The sequence below is a fragment of the Callorhinus ursinus genome, unplaced genomic scaffold (assembly GCF_003265705.2).
Source record: "Callorhinus ursinus isolate GAN/ISIS: 27379988/994484 unplaced genomic scaffold, GSC_fseal_2.0 scaffold73, whole genome shotgun sequence".
Taxonomy (NCBI): Eukaryota; Metazoa; Chordata; class Mammalia; order Carnivora; family Otariidae; genus Callorhinus; species Callorhinus ursinus.
The window spans coordinates 2,424,302-2,446,696 of NW_027397135.1; the positions used below are offsets into that span (position 1 = coordinate 2,424,302).

At 44.1% G+C, this 22,395-nt stretch overlaps 1 protein-coding gene across 2 annotated transcripts in view; it reads left to right on the plus strand.

Annotated features, from left to right (window-relative positions):
* Positions 1–22,395, plus strand: part of SUGCT (succinyl-CoA:glutarate-CoA transferase) — an 814,926-nt gene that overhangs the window by 660,305 nt on the left and 132,226 nt on the right. The gene's annotated exons all lie outside the window — the stretch shown is intronic.

The window sequence follows — 22,395 nt, forward strand, 5'->3', positions numbered from 1 at the left end:
GACCATCCCAGTCTCCAAGGGAGAAATTAAACAATGCAAAAAGGCTTCTTACCCATGTGCTGTTGTGAAACAGAAATGACACGTAGAGCCTGGACTAGCCAATTCCATCTTCTGTTTTCCTTCCCATCCTGTAGTCATTATCAAAACCTCCAAACTCCGGAGCTTCAGCCTCTTCTTGTCTGAAACAATTAAGCCTCCAGGAAGATGTGGGAATGCTAATAGATTTAATGTTGTGTTTCATTCACTCCTGACTGTTGACATCGACTCTTCATGCTCAGCAACATTTTCTTCATTACTTCATAAACACATGAATATTTATTACTGTGGGGGAAAACATGCTACTGTTCACAATGACTGCAGCTGAAAAAATGGTAATAAACATGAGCAATTAACAGGACTCGGGAGAGGAAGCCATTCAGGAATGGTAAACCAGGGTCTGTGGAATGTTACAACCAATGTCATCCGAAGACCAGCTAAAAATGTGAGAGACGTGCAAGAGGACGTTGTGTTGGCAGAAAATAACCAAGGGGAGTTTTAGATTATAGTGTGTAATTAGTGTGTAATTAGCATTTGCATAAATATTCATACTAGCGTATTTTGTGGATCGTAGTAGCATGGATCCAAAACACACTCGGGCGCGCACACACACACACACACACACACACACAGCTAAATAGACTAAAAAAAAGTATATTTGTGTCCTCATCATTTAAGATCTGCCTCCACACTCATCTCCTTGGCTCAATCTTCCCTATTTCCCCTACAAAAAGCAGCTGTTTGTTCTCTCAGACCTGGACGACTCTCCTCTGTATATAAATCTATTACCCCTCTTGACTCCAGACCCCTCCAGACCCTCGGTTTAGCTGGTTATTTCTTCCACAATGCCTGGTGAATGCGTGTATGTAGTAGACAGTCAATACATGATGGCTGGGGGCACCCCGGTGGCTCAGTCGGTTAGTCGTCTGCTTTCAGCTCAGGTCATGATCCCAGGGTCCTGGGGTCGAGTCCCGCGTGAGGCCCCCTGCTCAGTGGGGAGCCTGCTTCTCCCTCTCCTCCCCATTCATGCTCTCTGTCACTATTTCTGTCTCTTTCTCTCTCAAATAAATAAATACAATCTTAAAAAAAATACATGATGGCTTAATGAACAAAGATTGGTCAGGGGAAGAATTACACGGTTCGGGGTTCTTTAACTAACTGGTAACCTGAACCAGGCACTGGCTGTGTTAGGCACTGAAGAACATCTCAGAGAAGGTTTGGCCTTTTCTTCCTGGTGGTCTGAGGTGATGGATGGGACCACCTGATTGCAGTAGATTGATTCAATTAGTCAGTCAGCCAGCACGTTCTTTCCTCAGTTCTCCCATGTGCCAGACATTTGCCAGACCTCTGAGGGCACAAGTAGAGACGTTAACAGGCATTACTCTGCGGTGTCATTAACCTTGTGCTTGATGTATGTTCAGGATTTTTAGAAAACAGAAGAAGGGATTCTTACTCAACCTGGCGGTCAGTCAAGACTTCCCAGGTCGTGTGAGCTGAGTCTTGAAGGGCAAGTGGGAGTTCCTGGGGTGGGCATTCGAGGCAAAGTTCAGCATGAGCAAGTTTTGGAGATGGACGGAGAGCCGTGACGGGGTGTGGCCAGTGGTTGGCATGGCTGGTGCAGGGGTGGCATTAGGGCCTAGGGGCCACTGGGGAGGGAAGGGCAGTGTCCATCGGAGGAGTCATGCAGGTTTAGGTGGCCTGAACTGAGGCTGTTCAAGGGGTCAGGGAAGAGGAGGTGGCAGGGGCAAACCTTAGGGACTCAGAGTGTGAGCTTCAGCAGCTGAGGCCAAGGGATGGGCTCACCCCTGACCCGATTCTCCGGAATCTTCAAGGATGGAGTGCAGATGCCTTAGCATGTGTCCATCTGTAAGTGGAGTGCAAGCTCAGGGCCGAGGGGTGCTCAGGATGCAGTCTCCTTCAGGGTTAGACCTCTCACATGGTCCCCATCAAAGAGGAAGTAGCAACGGCACTTGGTTATTTGTGTGGAAGGTCACAGGTGCTTTGAATTATACATATCAGGATGTCAACATCATCTTTTTAAGGAGCTTACTCTTTTTCTCTTGGACTTGTTCTTTGATTTCAAAGTCAACTCTGTCTAATTGGTTGCTAAGATTGTCCTTAGCATTCAGTTAGGGTTGAAACATTACATTTTACTATCCAAATAATTGGTGAGTTAAAAAATACTTCCAACAGTTTATGACTCATACTTTTCAGCTCATAGATGAGGAAAAACCAAAGGTGGGTGACTGTGAAGGCCTGTGATTTCGGTACAGGCTGAAGTTCCAGTGAGTTCTAAATGTGATTTCTGGCCTGTTAGGAAGGCCCTGACACTCCCAAGTCATTCCAGACTTGCTGGCTGTGCCTGAAATTAATTAGAGCCACATCCACTGGATTCAGGGATTACTTGCAGTGATATAAAGCATTTTAAGTTCCTATCAATCATACAGTTTATGTGTTTGAATGATCTGAGAGTATAGGTTTCGACTGGCAGGAGTCGAGGTTGAGAATAAGGGTTACAGGATGAAGGGCGACGCACAAGATTTCCCTGTTTTGCAATTTTATCAGATTGATTCAGTTTGGTTTAACTTGACAAATATTTATGCAAGATGGGGTGCAGTGCCGTATCCTCAGGCCATCAAAGATGGACCTCACATGCTCCTTGCCCTCGGTGAAGTTTCTGGCCTTGCGGGACACTAAGATGAGTAACAAGTAACGGAGATGAGCTTATCACGTGATAAGACCAGCTGCTAAAGGGGCGCAGAGGGTGGAGAGTGAGTAGGTATGTGTGTTCAGGTAAGAGAGGTCATGACTTGGGGAGATGGGGAACTCAGGCCACATGGTGCGTTCACGGAGCAAGAAGGCTGCATTGACAACAGCTCAGCCAATACGGAAATGGGACCTTTGGCAGGTTATGCGGACCTCAGATTTGGCTTGCTCATCTGCAAATTAGGGATGATGAAGTTTCCCCTTCTCGCTCAGAGGTTTGTTATGAAGGTCAAACGAATTACCTAATGTTAAAGAACTTGAAATTCATCAAGGGTATATTTCAGTATTTAATCGTTAGCAGAATCCGAATTGGAACCCAGGTTATTTGATTTAACCCCGGAGTCAGTAAGCCTTGGAGCCTTTCTGAAACTTTTTCCTTTTTTTTCCTTTTCGTGGGACTTTGCTTCATCGGAGAACTCTTTGTGGTTGCTGTAGGCAGCTGCGTGTGTCTCTTGAGTCCCAGAGGAGGGTGGAACGAGGACAAGGGAGATGATGACACTGGCAAGTGTGGGTGAAGAATTCTAAACGCTGTGAGTCAAATACAATTCCCGGGACTCTGAAGATGCGTGGAACCTCTCGAAAGACCGCCTTACACTCTGCGTTGTAAATTGCACAGTGCGCTCCGTGGGCCTGCTCTCACGTGGCCAGTCCCATCCTAGGACTGGAGACGCTGAGAACACTCAGGAGGCCTTCTTAGGGGATGGGTCTTTCAGGCCCTGCCTTCATGGGGTCTGACGTTGCAGGATTTAAGTGGTCATGAAATGAGGGACCTAAGCATTGACTCTATTCAGGGAATCCATCATGGGAAGCCTCCCCGGTAAGGCTATGGTTTGAGCAACTTGGAAAGCTGATGGGAAATAGGCCAATCAGGCTATCCGAGTGTTTCGAACAGTTTTCCATTTGTTCTGCTTCAGATCAGTTATTGATGATTTTTGTGGCGACTGAAAATTGACAGGTGTCAGGGAAGGCTCCATGATTTTCCCTTGTCCCAGAAATCACAGGAAAGAAACATATGTGTCGACTGTGTCGATGGTTTCATATCTAAGTTATGGCCCCTGTCCAACTAGATTCTTGTCCTGATTTCAAGCAGCAAGCATTCGGATAACAAGGGCTCCTTTCTGAGCAGGTCCCACGTTTTGTTAGAGACCACTAGGAGGTGTGGGAGGCACAAACAGATTCCTGTTTAACTTCTTCAATCTCTCTATTGTGGGAACATGAGAAAACGAGATCTGACGACCTGCAACTACTCACTGAGGAGAAAAGAGCCACCACAGAAACAAACCCACACCTCACATCCCCTCTGAAAAGCTTCCTGCGGCAAAGCCAGCCCGAAGCTTACAAGCCGGGGTCGGGGCCGAGAGGGAAACTTCCCTCCCCCTCTTTGGGTTGGTTGGTAGTAGCCTGCTAAAACCCTGGCTCCTTTTATCATTCCTTCCTTTTATAGTTTCTTCAGGAAAGCCCCGGGCCTCTGAGGCTGCCTTCCACCCCCGTCGGAGATTTTAAATGTGAGGACAGGAAATGTTTGCTCGGCTTCGTCATTTTATGACACGGTTGCCCACTCCTCCTCCCACACACCCTCACTGGGTGCCTCCTGAAAAGTTCTGCCAACGTGAAGCCACTGTCTTTTAATGTGGCTTTGGCTGAACTTGTACTCTAGGAAGTGGGTGTGGCAGGGCACCCCTGTCTCCGCGAGGCCAGCCACTTCTGAGAGCTGAGCTCATCCACACAGGCACTGGGAGGCCCGAGGGCACCAGGCTGCCTCTGCAGGGCAGGTGGCAGCTCCTAAGACCAACGCTGTACTTTTGGCCATAACCACTACCTGCCTCTTGAAAGACGGGCGTCCCGAGAAACAGTGATCATACGCTGGTGATGGGCGTGGTATTTGCCAGATGATTATCTAGAAAATGACAGAATGTTTGGAAGGAAATATATATATATATATATATATAGAGAGAGAGAGAGAGAGAGAGAGAGAGAGCAAGGAATGGGATTGTTCATAGCCCACAAGCCATTTGGCCACTGATGAGAGGTAAAGCTCAGCTCTCCTTTCTACCAAATTTTATCCCATGGGCTGCATTTGGTAGCTAGTGCATTTTTACTGTTGAGAATGCCTAGAGCAATTGTGAAAATGTAACGGGCTCTGCCATCCTGTTAAAACGCCACTAAGAAGTTCTGTGCAGTAGGTAAGTGGGGCCTCCCCTGCTACTTTTCAGTGGAGGAAACAGAGTTGGAGGAGTTTAGGTGCTGCCTGGAGCCAGACAGCAAATTAAGGGGAGACACGTTCTAAAACTTGAGCCTCAGGTGTGGAGTCTCTGGTGTGCCTCTGGGCCACCGTTAGGACCCTTCCCTGACCCAGGCTTGTCAAGGCCACGCACTAGAAACGCATAAGAGACTCAGATTAGTGGGAGACCCACCTGGGTTACATCATCACAGGATGTGATTCTCATTTTGTCGTCAGCCCTTCATGGAAACGCAGCCAAGCGCTATCTTCCCAAAATAACCCTCAGCACCGCCAGAAGCCTGAGCCTTCTGCAGGAGGCAGGGCAATGTGAAGGCAGTCAGGTCTCCCTCAGGTTGTCTAGGTGGCAGTAGAGAGAGAATTATCAATGACCAGATTTCTCTCGTGTCTTTACCATTTCTCTGGGCGGGCAGGCAGGCTGTAGAACAACTTTAGAAGAAATTTAAAATCCAGTTTCTAACCTGTGATTCTGTGGAGGTATTTTTCCTAATGTGAAAGCAGCTTGGCACTGTTTCAGATGAGGGAAATAATAGCGTGGAGAACATGCATTTTCATGTGACTTTTCTGTAAGAACATCAAAGTGAAGAAAACCCCGTTAAGTCATTACTCATTACCTCTACAAGCCACAAATTACCTTCTCAGCTTTTCAGGCTATGGGCATCTGTCTGCCTTTTCCTCCCCCCCCCCCCCCTTGTGCTCAGCATTGCCGTCTGGAAGCTATGCTGTTGGTACGTTAGATTTATGTGTATTTTAAAGGCACTGAGTCTACCTCACATTAACCTTCTTTGCTTTCAGGGTCAACCTACTGTAAAGTGACTTTCCTTTCGTGCTAATCTGTCCACATGAGGACTCCATGTTTTCAGGGCTGGGAGAACTGTGGAACAAGGTGTTCTTATTAGTGCCCTGCAGGCACCCTTGTGGGATTTCCAGCCCCATAAAAGGTCACTGAAATGCCTTTTCCTGGCTAGTTTCTTATCCTGTGGGGCCCTCACGTATAAACCAGAGCTAAACGTGGAATGTGTTACAGTCAAAAACCATGCCACTTTCAAGTCAGCCCACAAAGTATCTGGCTAGAGGCGATTTTTCTTTTGTATGCTTAACGAAGCCATTCTTCCATTCCTGCCCCCCCCTTTTGTGATTCTAAGGAAAAACATCGAAGTAATATCTACATAGAGTATTGTAATGGGGGAAATATGCATTGTGTGTTGGGGGGGTACTGGAGACAGACACAGAGAGACAGAGAATGAACGTGTATGCATCTCTGTGTCTCCCTGTCTTCTCCATGAGTGCTGGCTGTTGCCCAGGCCCCGATGTATGTACTGGACCCTCTTCTCTCCTCACCTTGCCCTATCTCTCTATAAATCCTCAAATGCCTTTGGAGATTGGAAGGATGGGAGGTGCTATCTTGCAGAGTAGATGTCTGGAAAAGTGATAAATTCCTTTCAGAATGTAGTGAAGGAGATCCAGTATAGTTTAATCACTTGCCCAAGATCACACTGGATAGTGATTTTATGAGAATTCCAATCTTAGCTCCCAGAGCTAATAGAGCAAATACCCTTTCTCTTCCTCAGGACCAGGGTAACAGATACTCAGGATCCAGGTGGTCAGTCATATACACAAAAGCTTCTCAAACAGAAACATGGACCAAGTCGGCCTTTTCAAGCATTGTTCCAGATCAGGAGGCCAACAGGCTGACCAGTTGTTTTGAGTGGATACAGATAATGACAACATATTGTCCCCTGTGTTCTGTGAGCCTCCAATCTATCTGGGGAGACAGAGCTCTAAAGCCTCTTACAGAACACAGAAAGCAACACGTGCTCCCACATTGAGTGTGGTCTACCTCGTGCAGCAGTCGACTTGCCAAGATGAGACTTGCATGGTAAGTACTCCTATTTGGAACACTGACAAGAATCTGGAAGAAAAAAGTAAAGCCCATCAAGAGTCAATAAAGTTGTCCAAAAGCCCATGCTAGAAAAATGGGGAGCCCCATCGATCCTTATTGGGAATCTTAGCTTAGACATGGCGCTTCTAATGTGGGTCAGAGAGGGTCCCATCACTCTGGGAATGTCGAGGCTTTTGATTCAGAAGAACTGGTTTTGAGATTAGGTGTTACTACTTGCTGGCTGTGTGATCTTGGGCAGTCACTGACTTCTCTGAGTTACCATCACTTCATCTAACAGGGAGAGTCATATCTACCCAACAAGGACATCGAGGATTGACAGAGATATTGCATGGGAGAGCACAGATGACAACACTGGATACCAGCACAAGGGGCTCTCATGAACATTCCATTACCTAGTTACAGTGGACTCGAAGCACCATTAGATGGGAGGCAGGATGAATAACCGCGGAGGAAGACATGTTGAAGAGAGCAAGGAATTCTCTTAGGTGACCACAAGCCGAAAGGGTTGCTTACCACAGATCATCAGCTGTCAGGATAAATGTCCAAGCCTGACTCAGCATGAGGATATCATTATATCAGGCCAATCTGTCCAGAGTTATCGAGAATGAGTTTATCCCAGCCAGTCCTGAATAGCTGAGAATCTGGCATCACAGAATGATTTATCTTTTTTTTTTTTGTATTGAATTGTAACAATTATAAGAACAACAACTAGCTCAGCTAATACTGCATGTGTTGCTATACTCCAGATATTATTTGATTATTAACTCTTTTAATCCTCACACCAGCTCACTGAGGAAGGCACCATCCCTATCTCACAGATGGTAAAGCGAAGGTAACTCTCTCAAAGTCACATGCTATCAGGTGATAGAGGCATGATTTTCAATCCAAGGATTCTGGTTCTTTCAACCAGAGTTCACCCTTTTAACCAGGGTATAAATGACACTAAATTAACTAAACCCTCAGTTGTCATATATGTGGAAAACATCTGAGTATCTGCCATTCAACTTTACGTTTTTGGACATTAGAAATTTTTCATTTATAGGTGGTTAAATGGATCAATTTTTAAAAATTGTATTCTTCCTTGGCCATGCCAAGTTCAGCTACTCAGTTTTACTATAGTCTATCTCTTTTATGATTATATTTACATTTTATTTTTACTTTTTATTTTGACATAATTATAGGTTCACAGGAAGTTGCAAAAATAGTAGAGAAGTCCTGTGTACCCGTCATCCAGTTTCCCCCAATGGTTGTGTCTTACGTAATTATAATACACTATCAAAATCAAGAAATTAACAGTGGTGCAATGTGTGTGCCTCATTATAAGCCATTTTATCACATATGTAGATGCATGTAATGATCACTGCAATCAAGATCCAGCACTATTCTAGCACCATGAAGATCTTTACGCTTTCATTTTTATTCAAACTTTGTTGGTTCGTCTGGAATTTAGTTTGATGTTTGAGAAGTAAGGAAACTATCTTTTAATTTCCAATTTTCCCAGCACCATTTATTTTACAAATTATCATGTTGACACTGCTTAGAAATTTCCCTCTTTGCTTTCTGTACTACATGATTACAAAGCCCACATCCTCAGGCTTCAGAGCCATTGTTCCTTCCAGTTTGCCACATTATGTCCTAAAAATTGGGTCTTGGCAGCAGTGGGATTTGATTGTTATGCCATCAGAAACAACAGAGCTTGGGCCACTTAATTATACTGTTGGTGTGAAAGTAGGGCCTTCTTTTCCTTGGAATTTATCCCTGAGTCTCACTGGGACAATGGGGAAGACTGTACCCATTGGTGGCTCCCTTCCAGGGCACTACATCTCAGAAACTCAGAGGGGCCTGGGCATGAGATCAGAGTCACAAAACTCCAGGTCCCATCATTTTTCTTAATTTTCTTACTTTGTCTTCAGCCTTAGTCTCCTCATCTGAAAAATAAGGCAAATTATATCTATCTCAGAGGGCTGTGGTTTTTATGAGGATTAAATGAGGTAATACATGTAAATGCACAGCCTAGGAAGGGATCAGCATAGTTGAGTATTTTTATGATCATTATTATTTCTAATAATATAATATATCCTTTATTCTATGGCACATATATTATCATTATTTATAGTAGTGCGTGCCTTCAATCACGAGGGTATTTCTTAGTTCCCTCTTGAAAAGTCAGTGTGATAGAGTCTTAGAATTGAGGAAATGTGGTCGTTGTAAGATTTGAGTACAAAGTTGATAACCAATGTCTCAGTCTGTTGAGGCTGCTATAAAAAAAAAATACCATAAACTGGGTGGCTCATAAACAACAGAAATTAGTTTTTCACAGTTCTGGCAGCTAAGAAGTCCAAGATCAAGGTGACAACAGATTCAGTGTCTGGCGAGAGCCCACTTCTTGTTCACAGGCTGCCATTTTGTTGCTGTGTCCTCACAGGCCAGAAAGGGAGAGGAGCTCTCTGGGCCTCTTCTATAGAATGGGCATGAATCCCATTCATGAGGGCTCCACTTTCATGACATAATCACCTCCCAAAGGCCGCACCTCCAAATGCCATCACATTGGAGATTGGTTTTGACATATGAATTTGGCTAAGACACATTCAGTGTATAGCAATCGATAAGTGGGAACATCCTCTTTCCTTCATGAGTGCTATTCTCATGGCAGTGGCTTCTGTTCGCAATAATGTCCACTCAAGCTGCTTTCTAGAGACTGCTCTGGTGTAGGGACAACTATCCTTGCTCCCAAGACCGCCTCCAGTGGGTAGCTATCTCTAGGGACCTCGCTAGGTCTTAACCTAGAGAAAACCACAGCATCGCCAAGAGTCTACAAGATAGTTTTGTATGATAATTTTGTGTTCAGGAAGCAAGGCTGTGTAACTCAGCTGCCCCACCCCCCCTTCTTCGTCTTGTGGACATAGCCCCAAAGACCCTCACTTTGGGCAGAAGAACAGACCTCTTCCTTAAAGGAGTCATCACGAAGACTGTGGTCATCTTACAGCTCTGACATCGAGCACCGTCACCTCCACTTTGGAATACAAGAGCACTTCTGTGTTAACATGCTCCAGCAGCAGTCCTGGGTATAACATAATCGCCTGGGGTAGACTCAGGTTACGTAAACCCACATCTAACCCTAGGAAGCATCTGCCTTTAAATGAGGGGTATAGATCAGAAATCCCAGTGTAAGCTATGAAAATACAGAAACAGCTACTATTTTTTTTAAATAAGGAGGGGCAGTTTGGGGAAAAAGGAGAACACTTCTTTCCTTTCCTTTCTCCGCTTTGTCCTCATTTTGTTGTGCATGTCACGAGAACAATGCTGTGATTGCCATTTTCGAAAGAGGCACTCCTACAGGAAATTGGGCTGCGAGGGAGGAAAAGTGTGCATTTTCCTGAAGGAAGTGCTTGTAGAAAGCCAGACCTGGGAAACAAATCATGGAGAAGGTATACATACACTTCTGGCCCTTTGTATTTTGAATGGTGAGATAGTACCTTCAGTCCCAAGGAGAGCAATTTCTTTTGGACATGATTCTTCAGGCACGTGAAAGATTCAGGTTTAATTTTAAAACCAGCACCTTCATTCTTCCCATTTTCCCTAAACCGCCTGACCACAGGCACATACTCTGCAGCCACCAACATCGGCAAACTTACAAATGGGAAAATTGAATTCCACTTAGAAAAGGGGTATTAGAAATCTCTGTGGATTGAAGCCTTAAATATTGTTTCAAAGTAAGCTCTGGTGGGGTTTTGTTCCTTTTGAAAGAATTGGCTTCCTATGTTAAAACTTGCTTGGGTTATAAATTGTAATTGAAATCTTTTTTCCGTGCATTTAAAAACTTAGTGACAATAAAATTTTAGCAAAGAATAGATTTTATTGGAAGCAAAAAAATGAAGTAGAAATTTTTCGTTGTTAGCATAGATGATATCAAATGTCTTCTTTTATGGTATTGCTTAACAGCGTTATTTATACACTTCGAATAAAATGAAATGGAAAGAAAAATATTCCTTACCTTGTGGCTTTAGAGAACAGAACTTGTTCTCAGTAAAACTTCCCAGATCTGCACAGTACCATATAAAACAACAGGAAGCAAGGAGCTGTTTCACAAAATATAATAGTACTAGTGTCAAAGCGGGGATCCAGGATTGAAACACTTCCTTGGTACTCTGTGCGGTAATGATGTCTATACCTAAGGCAGTCTGCGTGTTGGAGACTTAGTGCTTTCATAAATCCTTCCCATTCCAGGTTGTGATAAAGCCAAGAGGGAAGGAGAGTTGCATAGAGTATGCACATGTCCTGGGGCCCTTGGAGCTCTCGCTGGATTAAAGTCAATGAGTAGGGGTGCCTGGGGGGCTCAGTCAGTTAGGCGTCTGCCTTTGGCTCAGGTCATGATCTCGGGGTCCTGGGATCGAGCCCCATGTCGGGCTCCCTGCTCAGTGGGAAGTCTGCTTCTCCCTCTACCCTTCTCCCCTGCTCATGCTCTCTCTTTCTCTCTCTCTAATAAATAAAAAAATCTTGTTTTTATTTCTTTTAAAGATTTTATTTATTTATTTGACAGAGAGAGACACAGCGAGAGAGGGAACACAAGCAGGGGGAGTGGGAGAGGGAGAAGCAGGCTTCTCGTGGAGCAGGGAGCCCGATGCGGGGCTCGATCCCAGGTCTCTGGGACCATGACCTGAGCCGAAGGCAGACGCTCAACCACCCAGCCACCCAGATCCCCCAAAAAAAAAAAAAAAAAACTAAAAAAAAAAAAAAAAGCAATGAGTAGATACACAACTTTCCCAGGAAGCCCTTAATTAGCTTCATCTCATTCTTGCCTTGTGTCTGTGGCAGTGTCCTCTTACCTGTGGTATTGGATTCTCTTGCCCCACCTACAGTCTCTTCTCTATAAGGTTAGACTTTTAAAACATAAACCCAGTCATGCCACTGCCTGCCCCGAACCCCTGCGGGCTTCCCATCACGTCCTGTTGGCACTGTGACCTACCAGCCCTTCATGGTCACGGCCCAGGCTACCTTCTGAACTCATTTCCTGCCCCTGGCCCCCTCACTAACCGAGCCCTCGTCCGGAGGCTTCATACTTGCTGTTCCTTCCATCCAGAACACTAGATATTCTCATGACTTCGCGCACTGCTCTGAAGCGTCTGCTCAAATACCCCCTCCTCAGTGAGCTCCATGCCCTCTCCCCATTATCACTCTTTCTCCCCTTCCTCTGCTTTAATTTTCTTCATAATATTTCTCACTCTTGGATATCAGATTACACATATTCATCTGTTTATTGCCTGTTTCCCTCATCGGGATGGAAGCTCCCTGAGGATAGAGACTTTGCTTGTAATGTTTACTGTGGAAGCAAGCCCCAGGGCCTGGCACTTAGGGGCTCAACAAACATTTGTTGAATGAATTGTTTTAGGTTAGTGAACATCAATACCTTCCCCTCTTGGGACTTGTTGTCCTTTCTCTTCATATAATTGAACATAAAGAAAATTGTCTAATATTCACTACTAGGGATTGTCATGACCTATACATTTCAGAATTTGAATGATCAATAGACATCATCTAGCCCATCAATTTTCAACCTTTACTTTCGCCTTGCTGAAACACAGAGTAGAGTCTGATACACTTTGGAGAAGACTCCCGTGGGCATTCCTGTATTTGGGAACGCTTTTCCTCACCAAACAGTAACTATTCCCACCCATCATTGCTCTAAGAAAAGCTCTGCAGTCATTTCTTCAGATATGTCCCAACTACTAACAATGTCATAGTCTGGTTCTGTAGAAGGAGAATGTGAGAAAAGGATTTGGGTGCACTGATTTAATGAGGGAATAGCCTGTAGGAAAAACCTGGACGAGAGTGAGGAGAGCAAGCTAGGGAAGGCGAAGGAGTCCCCAGGGATGCAGTGTTAGGTCAGGTCTAACCTTGGCTTGACGCACAAGGCCCACAGGGCAGCGCTCTCCCTTCAAAGGTCTAAGCTTAACAACCTTATTCCAGTCAGTCATTGGGTCCCTGGGGCTGGGGTGGCGGGTGGGTGGCTTCCCAGGCATCTCTCCTTGTTCTGGCAGTCAAGGATGAGTCTGGAGAAGGCCACGGGAATAAATCCTCAAAGCAACCCACGGTTGGGTGCACTAGCTGGTCAAGGGGTCTGCAAGGAGTGGCGCCAACAACCTCTACCACAGATGGCTTCTCAGCAGTGACTACTCCCCACAGGGGACAGTTCTCAAACTCAGTGTGCATCAGAATCACGTGGAGGGTTACTTGAAATCCTTATCGCTGGGCTCCAGTCCCAGAATTCCTGACACAGGTCTGGGGTGGGGCCCAAAGATTTATCCTAACAAGTTCCCAGGTGGTGTTAATACTAGTCAGGGGTCGGGTGAATAATTCTGAAAATCAGCTTGTATCATATTAACGATTCCCTTAAAGTCACTCTTAGAGAAAATAAACACAAATCTTACTCCAAAAAGCACTGGAAGTAATAGAGGTCTTTATTGAAATTCTCTGGAAGAAGGGGTGGGGGTATGCCACGCCACACTCAGCAAACTTTCTAAGAGATAGATTTTAGATACTGTTCCTCTGTTCAAATTTTCATTCCTTACCGAAACTACCATCTCCCCCAGTGTTATAAAACATTCTCTGTGTGTTCGCTCTAAGATGGGCCAGTTCTTTCCCATTCCAGAAAGTGTTGTAGAATGCAGGACAGAAATACATGACTGCAAACATATCCTTCGGTTTGTGCTTATTTACACGGAAACAAGCTATTTGTGCATTTTTATTCTACAGGTCTTAGGAACAAATTACTTAGGATCTACCTCCCAGCTGATGGGTAGATATGGCCCAGCCTCTGTTCTGTAGCTGATGAGTAAGGGGCCCTGAGGGGGTGAGGCCTTGAATGTTTTACCTCAGAGTCTTTCTCTTTGGCGGTTTTCTTCCACCCCGTTCCTCCTCCATCCTCAGTTTTCTAGATCTTGCTTAAAAGGGATAGTTTTAGGGGTTAGAGTGTCGTGTGTGTGTGTGTGTGTGTGTGTGTGTGTGTGTATGAGAGAGATTGAGAGAGATTTCTAAAATCATGCCTAAGGAAAAAGAGAAAAAAAAAAACACAAAAAACAAAAAACCTCTTTATGACATTAAAACCTAGTCCAGGAAAAAAAAAGGTGCTAAAACTGGATAATTTTATTTGAGTGGACAGGTCTGCAAATCATCATCAGTTTATTGAAAGATCGGCCCGAATGTTATTGGAGGTTTTATTATCGTTTGATTATTTTTTTCCCTGGGAATCTTAATTTAAGAAAATTTCCTTTAAGAGTTTTAACTTGAACAGATGCCATCTAAAATAAACTCCAGGTTTGCCTGTTGTCTCTCTGTGTTTAGAGTGTGGAATGTGGCCCTGGAGATGTTAGAAGGGTTCTTGCCGGTAGAATGGGGTAAGGAAGGGAAAGGGGCATAATTTGTGGTTGCCCAAGTGGGCTGATGTTCACTTAGGTTAGAATCACTGTTTAACCAGGTTGGTGAAACTTCTAATTCGGAGATTAGAATCCCAAATACCTACTAGGGCCAGTCAGGGAACACTGGTAAGTGAGGGCCAGAGTGGGTAAGAAACGCTAATGGAGAGCCCTGTGGTGACCCCAAGAGGGTGACACATTTCCTCTTCCAGGGGCAATGCAGACTCAGCTTCTGTCTTTAGAAGAGAAGCTGCACCAAGATTTTGTTGTGAAGTCTTCTAATGGAGCCATAGTGATTCCTCTTTTCCTACCCGGACCCCTCCCAAAGCTCAGTTTCCTCTGGAAACCCATCGCTCCTGTGGTCCCCCGCCTCCCGTGGAATCCTGGCTCAAACTCTCTGAGCCAACTCTCTTGAATACTGTTTTGTGAAGTCTTTGTTTGGACGTTTGAAGCCCTGTTAAAATGTCTGTGTGTCCCCAACTAGATGGTAAGCTTGTGAACTCTCTGAGCACCATGTCTGGTCTCACGTCCTTGTCTTCTTCCCTGGCGTGGCTCATCCCCTGACACACGTAGGTAGTGCCTGCTTCGAGTCCTTACTGGTTCCGTCCTGACCATGGCGCTGTGAGCGAGCCTGCCTCGAAAACGAGGACACTGAGGCCCAGCGAGTCCACCTGACCTGGCCCCTTGTCGTAAAGGGAGGAGCTACTCCTAGAAACTGCCTTGACTTCGCTGCACGTTACGTTACTGTCTTCACCAGTTGGGGCCGCCATGACAGAAATGCCATTGAGTGGGTGACTTGAACGGCAGACATGGATTTCTCATAGTCCCGGAGGGTGGAAGTCCAAGGTGAGGGTGCTGGCAACTCTGGTGTCTGGTGAGACCCACTTCAGGTCTGCAGAACCTTCCTCTCGTTATATATCCTCACCTGTCAGAGGGCATTGAGGCAGGAGCTGTGCTCCTCTTCCAAAGGCACTAATCATTCAAGAGGTCTCCCCCATCACAACCTCATTCCATCCCAAAGGTCCCACCTCCAAATACCATCACGTTGGCGGTTAGGATTTCAACCTATGAATCTTGGTGGGGTGGGTGGGGGGACACAGACATTCAACCCATCACAATTACATAGATTAGAGCTCCTTGCTTGGGACATTGGTATTTTCAACAATGAATCTGTGAGTATTCCAGTGATTTTTTATACTGATGGCCAGATTAAAATCATCTTATAATTCTTAGGATATGCTATTTGTTAAAGGGGGAATGGTAACAGAGAAGGAGGTTAGTGAGGTCTGATCAAAAATATAACCTATCTCCTTTTAGCCACAAGTAATTTTATAAGAACAGATCAGCTGTATTTTCTAGCCAAATGAAGCATATTGTGTTTCATCAGGCAGAGCTGGAAAGCAGGGTATATGTCACAGTATATGGTATAAGTAACTGATTTGCCCCTATAATTTGTTGGAGGATGTCACACAAACCCTCCCACAGCACAATGCAGTGCGGAAGAGAAACTACCGATTGCCTCTGTAGAGAAAAAGAGTTTAAGATCATATAAAACTAGGTTTGAGTATGCAACCCTTACTTGTAAAGAAATGCCCACCATAGAAAATGGAAGTATATTTGTTTCTTTTCTTATATTTATTAGAACTACAAGTTATAGGCTATCCTTGCAAAGAAGGACATTGGATCAAATGTTTCAACACTGAGCCTCTGACTGAGCCTCAGAGAAGGATGGAGTCACTGAGCTGGAGAGGTGGGTCCCCTGTGGGGCCTTCGGCATAGGCAGGCCTCACCTCTCCCTAGAGTTAAACTTAGGGACAGGTTTAAGAGGATGTTGACAATCCTTGTTCATTTTGAACCTTTGGATTTTCTTGCTGCTGGGTCTTGGGAAGATCCTGTAACTTTTGCAGTGAGCTGATAACAGAATTTTCCCACATCACTTTCAAATGCAAGATTCATCTCAAATGTAATTCATATGTCAGTTACAGTGGAATCACACAATGTCTGAACTTATTTTAAAATGAAAGCTCCTATTTCCCCTGCAGCCCAGGCCCACTTCAATTCAGAAGTCTGCAGTGGGGGGTCCCTGGGTGGCTCAGTCAGTTAAGCGTCTGCCTTCAGCTCCGGTCATGATCTCAGGGTCCTGGGATCGAGCCCCACATTGGGCTCCCTGCTCAGTGGGGAGTCTGCTTCTCCCTCCTCCCTGCTCCTGCTCATGCTCTCTTTCACTACCTCTCTCTCTCAAATAAATAAATAAAATCTTTAAAAAAAAGATGGGGGGCAGAGGGGGAGTTCACAGTTGGCTTCCTTTCCATTTTCTCATTTTTCTTCCTCCCCTACCCATGCTCCTCAGGCCCCGCTTCTGAACCCTGCTGGTAGGATAAACCTCTGGTCCTTTCTTTCCTTCTTTCGTTTTTAAGATTTTATTTATTTATTTGTCAGAGAGAGAGAGAGAGAGGGTGGGCGCATGAGGGGGGAGGGGCAGAGGGAGAAGCAGACTCCCCACCGAGCAGGGAGCCTGATGCGGGGCTCGATCCCAGGACCCTGGGATCATGACCTGAGCCCAAGGCAGACGCTTAACCAACTGAGCCATCCAGGCGCCCCGCCCGCCCTGTCCTTTCTTAGTTGTCTTCTTCAAGCTGTTCTTATTAAGCTGTGGGAGGGAGAATTCTTACATGGCCAAAGGGTGTTATGCTAATAAATGCTACCATGTTCCAACATTTCCATACGCACGAGGTGGATGTGGAGTGAAGGGTTACAAAACCAATTTTCTCCCCCTCCTTGCAAGCCCTACAAAGGTGGTCTAGAAACACAGCCCCCTGTTATTTTGTGTTTAACCTTCGGGCCTTTTGTGTTTAACCAAAACAGAGGTAGCAATGATTCTACTTTAATATCTCGTAGCTCTTGTAAATCCTTTTCTGGACCTGGGCATCTAGCAGGGGTCACTCAAAGTATTTGTCTGGGAAGTATTGGTGTGTGTAGAATTGTTTGAATTATTCTTTCAAACAATTATTCTTTCAGACTCCAGCCCCCACCTTCTCCAACCCCAGCCCCCACCCCCCTGCACCCTGCCTTTCCCCCTCCCCCCTATTCTCTTCCCTCTTTGAAAGGAGGCACTGCGACCACATCAGGGGATATCATTTGGTATCTAGCTTGCTTTTGTCACGCAGAAAACGATCCAAAGTTATTAGGAAATATTCTAAACTTCATGTCACTTTCCACGGTGATACTATTTAGCTAACCTTAATTATTGAAAACAAAACAAAACAGAAAACAAAAGAAACACAACTACTCACCCCCTCCCCCCCCAAAAGTCAAAAGATTTCCTGAGATTTGTCATATACTGAGTTAAGTGTCTCTAAAACTGAGAGCTACGGATTTTGCGGGAGTTTCTGCTTAATCTCCCAGTTTTGCCTGAAGCCATGAAGTCGACCTCAAAGCAGAGCCTCTCTCCAGCCCTTACTGCCAAAATGAAAACCATGTGCTTGTGTGGGGTTTCTTTGTTTTAATTTTTAAAGTTCTTCTCCATTATTTAATGAAACTATTTAGTAATGCATAGGTCTTAAGTAATAGGGTTCACATTGGCTGTTATCAATTAAGTCACATTAACACAAACACTTGTTCTCAGAAGCAAATTTAACTCGGGACATGTTTAAAGCCGACGGTAACACCCTGGAGGAGGCAAGAAACTCTTTGAATTTTTACAAGTCAGACTACACAGGACAGTACATAAAAACAGTATGTGTATGAAAGACTTAATCCTTGCACAGCCCCCATCCATCCTTTCCTCCTTTCAGGAAGACAATTTATCCACCTGAGCTCCTGTCCAGGGTAGTGTTACTTCTGACCCTGGTTTAGTGATAGAAAAATGTAATTCGCACTGGAGTTTCATCACATCCCAGAAATCAGGATGCAAATCACAGGTCTGTACACCGAATGAGTTGTGAACATGTCTCCTCCTTCCACCTGTCTGGAAAAGAAGAATTGCAAGGGTATGACTTGGATGATGAAAATCACCCTTTTCATTCTACTGAAAAAGTATCTTAAAAAATAAATTCCTTTTGTTTCTTTGTTTTGAAAACAGACCAACCTAGTACAGATAGGTTATTCTCGAGTATCATTCTTATGCGGCAAACACAACAGAGGTGATGATGGGGGTGGGATGGAGATCTGTGCAATTGCAAACATTTGGCCTTCTTGAAGCCCCTTTCTCTTATTTCCTGGCATCGCCGTCTCCTGCCTTTTGAGAACCAGTGCCTTTGACTGCATGATAAAAGGAAGGTCACTCTATAGCATGCTCCAATAATGACCTCTCCTTAGTTCCCACAAAACTAACAAGCGATAGAGCTCAACTCTCATTTCCCAGTGAGGGTGCTCTCACCCAGGAAAGCAAATGAACGAAGGTGATTTGCAGTTGGACGTGATTGAGTCTCCTCTGAGCTCCAGATTTGTACATGCGCAGCTGTGAGCTGGCCTATGCACTGGGCTATTTCCATTGATAGCCGCTCACGCTCTACGTGTGTTAATGGACTTTCCCTCTGCCCCTCGTCCTGTGTTCTCTGTCTCGTGACTGGGCACAAGCATGGTACCAAGCATACAAGCTACTGAATGGATGATGTGCCCAGACATCTTGTCCCTACCTCTCCAGGGTCAACCAGTTGTCAAATCTTAACTCTAGCTCCTCCCTCCATTGCTACCTGATTCTTGTTCAGTTTCCCCACACTTGTCACTGGACACGCTTACTGACATTTCGGTGCCCGAGCCCACAGATCTGCTTTCTCACCCAAATGGGCTGCCGGTGCACACACCACATCCCACTCTGTGTCTTCGGAGCCCCTGGATTCTTCAGATACCTCTTCCACGTGGTTTTCTGTCCTGCTCCCTTCCTCTTGGACCACTGTCCCGTTCTCTGTTCTCTTACTGCTCTCCCACTGTACACCCTAATCTGAGGATTGGATTTGATGGCACTTCTCAATTGACTTACCTTTTTCCTCTGCCAGCTGGCTCTCTTGAGGGCAGACATGTTTTTGTCCCCACCATCTCGTCGGTGAGAAGCACAGGATAGCTGCTCAGCACGTGTGCGTTGAGCACACTGACTGGATGTGGGCATTATAAAAGATGAACTTACAGATTCAGTGGCTGAGCTGGGTGGGGAAGGTATTCCTCACTTGAGCCCTGGTGGGCTCTCAGTAAATTCCTGTGGAGTTCTGTCGAGTACTGAAAGCAGAGACTCTCTAGCCCACCTCCTTAGTCATCTCGCCTCTTTGCTTCCAGCACGCCAGAAGGATGGTCACCAGCAATGAGAAACACTGGTTTTTCAGTTCGCTGGGTCCTCTTACACGTTTCGTGGCTGAAGCAGGGATATGTCAGGAAGCCAGAATGGCCTTTTACCCCTAAAACTAGAATCCCTTCAGAAGCCCTAAACTGTGACACCAAAACCTTAACTTAGGCCAAAGTCTACAAATTGTTCCTACAAATGGAATTAATCAATCAATGGAAATCTATTAAATGCTTGTTCTGTGGACACTGAAATAATTGGGATTACTAATGTTTAAACAGAATAAGCTTTAAACGTGATATACGAGCAAAAAGAATTGCTCAGTGAATATTAGGGTAATTGGTGTATTCATTTGTGAAAAAGTAATTTTCAAGGTTATTAAAGAATTTAGCATAAAGTGTAATAACAGGAGAAAACACAGGTGAATGTTTATTACATAAAATTAGAGAAATCATGAGCATGATGGCTAATGAAGAAACCATTTGACTATATAAAAACTAAAATCCTCTGTGTGTCTATTAACATAGCCACATAACATAAAGGCAAATACCATATTTTATGGCATTTAGGACATTGATTATATATGATACATCACTATAGTATCAATATCACTGAGAATAGGAAAAATAACAAACCACCAGTTAAAATATGATATGCCATCAATTGTGAAACATGAATTGATTTTAAGGATATTAAAATGCGGAGGGAAAATATGCCTCTTGGGATCAAGGAAGTATGGTAGCAAACTAGGGGGAAAAATGACGGAAAAAATACCATCTACTCACCTCCAATGGGAATATAATTTAGTACAGTCTTTCTGGATGTAATTTAGCAGTTATGTACCAAGATTTTTGAAACACGCATCCTTTTGACCCACGAATTTGACTTCTTGGAATTTGTGCTGAGGAAATCATCAAGAATGTGTAGAAAGATTAAACTACATATTTGTTCACTGCCATAATATTTATAAAACCAAGACATTGAATCATTTAAATGTTCAGAAATCAGTGATTAGTTTCTGCAATACATTATAGCATATCCATATCAGGGCACTGTCTTCAGTCATATTTAAAAATGATGCTGTAGATGAAGATTAATTAGCATGAAAAGATCTTTGCTGCATGTTTTGATTCTGTTTCTCTAAGAAAATATCTATAGATGTAGTTATGTAGATATGAATATACAGAGAGAAAAGCTGGAACTAAATTTAGATGAGAAGTGGCTGCTGAGGGTGGTGCTATAATGATACTTTTATTGTTTTATTCATATATTTTAGTTTTTTAAAAAAGATTATACTAGCACAATAATGAAAAGTTATTTGCTATTTAAAATGGAAGTCTGCCTTCAATAGATAAAAAGACTATTGGATGCATGAAGGGGAGAATACAAATGAAAATCATTGAAATAATATAAACTGGGCCCTTGATTTTAGTCATCGTGTAAAACCATATTTCATGCCAAGTAAGAGCATTTTGTATAAAAACTAATTTCTCCCTGTTTTATTGCTACTTTGATTAATAACAAGTCAAGTTCCTATTTGCATCTCCTGTGTGTATTAAGACTGTAACCCCTGCAACCAAATTCAACAAAACCTTGTGAAAAATTTTAGAAACGATTCTTGAGAAGTAACCAGGCACTTAAAAATTAACAAGTATTCGGTGTAACCTGACCTTGACCGTCACATTTTAACATCTGTTTTTCATGTTGTGATACTTATTTGAGATCTGGTATTATTAAGTAACGAGGAAAATATCTGACTGTTACCATAGGTAACAGGGCAGTAATTTGAGGCGGATGGATTGGCATGCTTTGTCTATGTAATGTAGTGCAAATAAAGTCATAACATTATGGCTATACCCTTCATCCGTCAAGCATTTATACATTTTTTTCTCTGATAAATGAACTGCTAGGCTTTATGACTGGTTAATAACCGTCCAATAAAAAGGAAGAGAAACAGCCCTTGGCTTTCCATTTTAAAATAGCCATCGGCAGCTTGGAGATTTAGGTATATACGTAAACATTTTTAAGTGATTCTGCAGTGGCATTTTTTTTTTTTCAGTGAAGGAACTTTGAGTATTTTAAATAATACTTATTGAAATGGATTCCACATACTTGTGTCTGAGCCAGTGTCCACACTACTGCCACAAACTCTGGGAACAAGTTCTTGGAATATTAGAGACTGCAAAAATATTTATTTATAGTCTTTCTTCCCAAAGACTACATAATAGAGAATTTTCTAAAAACCCACCGATAGGAAAGGAGACCACTTTGAAAAGGTGATTGAATACAGCTCCTTCAGCTATTGAGACTGATGTGGAGATTTCCTAGGCATCATTCGTAGAGTGGGGATTTCATCAAGTCATTGCACGCTCCAACTTTCCAGCATCTCTTCATTGTCCTTGGGATAAAGTCCTAGCTGCCAACACGGCTCACATGTGATCTGGCACCGGCCAGCCTCCATACCTCATCTTTCCCTATGACTGCTTCCCACTCTCCCCTGCTCCAGGCAGCACTTCCTTTAGGGCATTGGATGCACCCCACCTTCTGGCCCATGGGCCTTCACTTATGCTGTTTTTTTCTGAAACAATCTGGCTATTCTTTCCCTCGCCTGCTCTTCAGTCCGCCATATTTCCTGTTCTGTTCCAGGCTGTGTGTTTCATCCCCTCCTCCTCCTTTTTCCCCTTCCCCTTCTTCTTCTTCCTCCTCCTCTTTTCTTTTTCTTCTTCTTCTTCTTCTTCTTCTTCTTCTTCTTCTTCTTCTTCTT